This window comes from Pomacea canaliculata, linkage group LG2 (genome assembly GCF_003073045.1).
Source record: "Pomacea canaliculata isolate SZHN2017 linkage group LG2, ASM307304v1, whole genome shotgun sequence".
Taxonomy (NCBI): Eukaryota; Metazoa; Mollusca; class Gastropoda; order Architaenioglossa; family Ampullariidae; genus Pomacea; species Pomacea canaliculata.
This window is the reverse complement of record NC_037591.1, coordinates 15928959-15933692: the sequence shown is the minus strand read 5'-3', so window position 1 is coordinate 15933692 and position 4734 is coordinate 15928959.

Genomic DNA, 4734 nt, shown 5'->3' with positions numbered 1-4734 from the left:
CATGTTGTGTACTGTTGTGTGTTGTTGTCTGAGAGTATGTTGTGTACTGTTGTGTGTTGTTGTCTGAGAGAAGCGAGTGGAACCTGTTAGCAGCGTACTTGTGAACACCTGAGTGGCTACAGCACTGCCGCTCTCTGGACCCACGAAACCTTTTACGTTGTCACCGATGCAAGAAAAAGACAGAGACCCAGGAATGTTGCGGGTACCTATTGTACATAGGGTCCCATAACTGCTTGGATACCTTGTCACATTCATACCTGTGCTGCTTGGAAACTGCATCTCTCAACACAGTGTACCCGATGAAAGCTTGCCTCCGCTCCATAGAAAAGCTACGGGCGAAATATCATCTACAGAGTTCTGTTGAAAGCTGAAGAGTGGAAAACGGAGAGGACACAACTACTGACCACTTTTCTGGGGAAAATATTTTATCCCGTTCTAGCAGCATCCGATTACTACACGTAAAATCTTCCCATTTTTCAGAAACGGCATCAAGCACGTGACTTGCTATATAGGTCATTGGATGTAAACAGGCCCATAAACATCTTGTGTCGTAAACCTAAAGCTAGCCTCATCAGTGAGAGATATGTGATCTTGACGAAATGCCATCTGCGGTGGGAAAAAAATTAAGATTTTTTCAGGTTGAAATAAATCCTTGATATTATTGAGGATTAGAATTGTATATCTTCTTATACAAGTGACTAGCTGTGACAGATACTAAAACTGTTAATGTAGCTTTAGCACACATTAAAAATGAAAAATAACTGTGCAGACAATGTTATACTCAAAACCTTTGGACATTATTACTATCCAGTCATGAGCTGCTCAGTCGACTGGATGCACAGTTACAACACCTAACGGGCGGCAAACGGAGAACACTGTAGGTTGTGCCGAGACAAGAGATAACAGCTTGCTTGCTTGAGTATTTTATTCACTCGGTGGAAGGTCTTCAAATGTACTTTATTCGATGATGCACCTTACAGTTTCAAACATTACACCAATTCTGAAGGTAACTATTCTAAAATTCTAAGTCAGACCAGCAATCGGAACTGATCATTAATGTGACGGTAGATGACTTAGTAGAGGAAATGGACCAATAAAGTAAAGAAACTTTATAAAACTTTTTTTAAAAATTGCAAATCTCATCTTTTTCTAAAAGTGTCTTCATATTGTATCAATGTGACAGTTGAAATAAAGTGTTTACCTATCTTTCAACTCTTTGTGGATGGCATTTGTTCACCAAATATTCTCTAAACGAAAGTGGTGCAGGGGGCAATGATTACTAATCCAAAGCAAATAGCATCAACGACGGAAAAAAAAAAAAGACTTGCGAACTCGACATCCTGTACTAGTTTTCCATCTCTTTATTGTCTTATTCCATACACAAATTTAAGTACTCTTAAAAATTAACGAATGAATAAATAAAATTAGTGACCGACGGAAATAAAACGTTATTAAGAACGTCGAAAATAATGTAAAACAAAAACACTGTTGCTGAGTAATATGTACTGCACTACCTAGCAAATGCTTTGAAATGGTAACATTGTTGTGGTAGCTGAATAGGTAAAAGTGCCTGGAAGTGGAAGGAACATTTTACATTAAATGCGTGTCTGAAAAAATGTAAATAATTTAAAAATAAATACTATTTACTTCAAAGTTTACAAGAGGTTAAAAGCATAGACCTATACGTTTAACTTCTTTTTAACTTTGTGTTAAAACTATTTTAAAAACCAATTTCTTTGATGTAAATCGAGCAAAAGCCAAAGCTAAAATTAAGCGATAGTAAACTTCTGGACTAATATCGAGATGAAGCTTTGATGCTTGGTTGCTTGGGGTAACAACTTCCCCAAGTACCAACAGGTCTTATTATCGGTATCTCGTGCAAAGTTTGTTCATTCCATCTCGTTACCTGTAATTTGCACCACACCTGTCACTAAATAAATTACAAACGATTCTTTTGCCCCAGTGAAGTCTTCCCTTTAGTAAGGCGTTTAGCGCAGCCTGGCACAAAGGAGTTGGTTCCAAAAGATTTCGACAGTAATGGTGGGCCTGTTGGAGTCAGTAGAATTTTCTGACAGAGTGAGGCAGTCTGCTGGCTCGTGCCGACTTGGAAGCTGGCGTCATAGACTCGCAGCTCCATGGACGATGAAGATGGAACTGGCTGGGACTGGTCGGGTAGAAAGCATCTGAGGAACTCGCCAACAACCTCGCTGACTCTGCTGCGCTCCTTCTGGAAGTTGCGAAGATCGCCGCGTCCGTTGTGCTCCCTATGGAAACTGGTCGGCTGACCCGAGGAAGCTTTGTGGTCCGTTGTAACGGCGATTTCTTCGTTTCATCCTTTCGCTGAAGTTCGGTGAGACGCTGCTTGACATCGCTTTGGGGAGATGCAGCAGACGCCGCTGGTGATGAAGTTATCTTTGTCCATTTCGTTGCCAATGTCGTTAAGGTGTCGCCATCCTGCGAAGAGTCGGCGGAAGATTTTCCTTTGGCGAGAGGCAGCCTGCTGGCTCGTGGCAACAGTGACTTCTCAGGTTCACGACTCTGCTGAACGACGGCATCTTCAGTCGAGGAAGTTGTCTCGGAGAATGCCGGAAGTGACTTGGTCCTCATGCGGCTCGCTTTGCCTCGTTTTGTTTCGCGCTCATGTGGCGAGGGCTTACATATCAACTTTCTTTGAACGTAAAGTCTTCTAGCCTTCTGAGCAGGACTTTCTCCTCGGCTGGACTGATGTTCTTGAGAGGGGATCAAGTGGGGTTGACTTTTATTTGACTCTAAACGTTTGAGCTGTACTGGAGCTAAAAGTGAAAAATCCAGAATAAATGTCGCTGAGATGAACCTGCTGTATCTACTGACAGCATCTGGGGCTCTGGCGACATACACGCTTGTCAACACAGTGTCGTTGCACGCATTTAGAGATGTTCTCGTGTATTTAGGACTGTCCCGATTAACTGTGTTGGTGTAAGTACTTTCGGCGGTACTAATATTGGCATCTGTGACGACTTTTGAAACATCCATGAAGACGCTTGGAATTAAACGTTTTGCTCGTCTAGCAGCATCAGCAGCAGCGATTCTATGTTCGGTACAAATGGAAGCCTTCGGTTCGCATCTGCCGTCGCGTAGCATAGTTTTCTCGCCTAAGGAACGGGTTTCACTAACTGTTAAAGGATCCTTTGGCCACAGATTGGCTGAAGAGACTTCGTCGAGGATCCTTCTGGCTTCTTGTTCATGCTGGATGACCACTTGCCATATCAAGCTATGAGCTGTGGATGCGAGTTCTATGCTGCTGTCTACTCTAGTTACTTCGCGGAACTTTTCAGATTTTCCTTTCTTCTCTTCTGTTCCCTGACTTTCTGACTCTGGTGAGACTTTTTGCCTGCTGCCAACAGCTGGCTTGCTGCTGCCAAACAAACTTGCCGCTCTGGTGGACCCTCTGACGAATTTTCTCGCGGGGAGAACGACACTTTTATCTTTGCTGCTGGTCAAATCTTGCCCTACAGAAGTTTTTATTTTCTCCGAATTATTTGGGGTGTCTGGACGAGCAATCGCGATAGGTGACGAGAAACGTGTGCTGCTCTCCGTCTTCATCCCGTGCAAGCTTCGCAGCGCCACATTGAAAACATTAATGGGCAGTTGGCTGCTGTTGCGACGGACTCGACACGAGACGACGTCTCCTCCTCGTGGGATTTTGTTATGATGAGGGGAGTTGATCAAACCAGCATCAGTCTGTGGCATTTTGCCTGTTACTGAACAGAAGAAAAAATACTTCTAAACATAGGTTCCCATTTTTCAGGGCATTGAAATATGACTTCCATTTTCTTTGTTATCAAATAAAAAATTTTCCCTGAATATAGTTTCAGGCACCAGAAAGTTGAGGAACTTCATTTGTTGGAATGGAAAGAGGTGGGAGGGAAATAAATCGCTAAGGGTTTGCATAATGTAATTATATAAAGAATACTAATGCGCTGAGGAATTCGTAAGGAGCTACACTATAAAGAATATTTCTGTTGGTTGAAACCACCTTTTACTCGTCCTCTAGTTGGGTGGTCCGTCCCAGCTTTAAAAATGAAGCGTACTAACTTGTCTAATACGTGGTTCTAAAGTTGAATTACGAAACAGTCCAAAAGCCTTCAGTAAAGACAAATAGCAGCTGTGCGCTGAATAACATCAAGCATACCTTTTACACCACTGCGACACTGGTGTCACCACAAGCTGGCCTCCCAGACAGTCTGTAATCCGCAGAGAACAGTCACTCACCCACAAGGAGTTGCCGGTTGTCGGGTAGAAGCTACACCCCAGTATAAGGGAGACAGGCGGTCACATACGTCTGCTGTCACACAGTAAGCGCGAATCAGTCGTCTGCAAGTGTCGGCAGGGAGGAGGGCTGGTGGTCTGGATGAGCTGCGCTCACCGACGTCAAGGCTCTACGGCGCCAAACTGCATGCCCCACGACTTACGAGGCTAAAGGTGAGAGGTCATAGCGAGAATCTCTCCAGAGGGCGTGGACGTCGGGAAGGCGGGAGATGGGGGGTGGGTGGCAGGGTGGAGCAGTGTACTAAACCGTATTTATTCTTAAAATCTTTGTCAGGGACAGGCGCTTACCCACATTACCGTCGATGTCATGACATGCAAAGAAACCGACCCACTGACACATAGATGCGGGTGGACTGGGTGGCTCTCTCATTGCATGTCTGCTGTTAAAATAACACGTGCTTTTTTCTCTCTCATACCATTTAATAC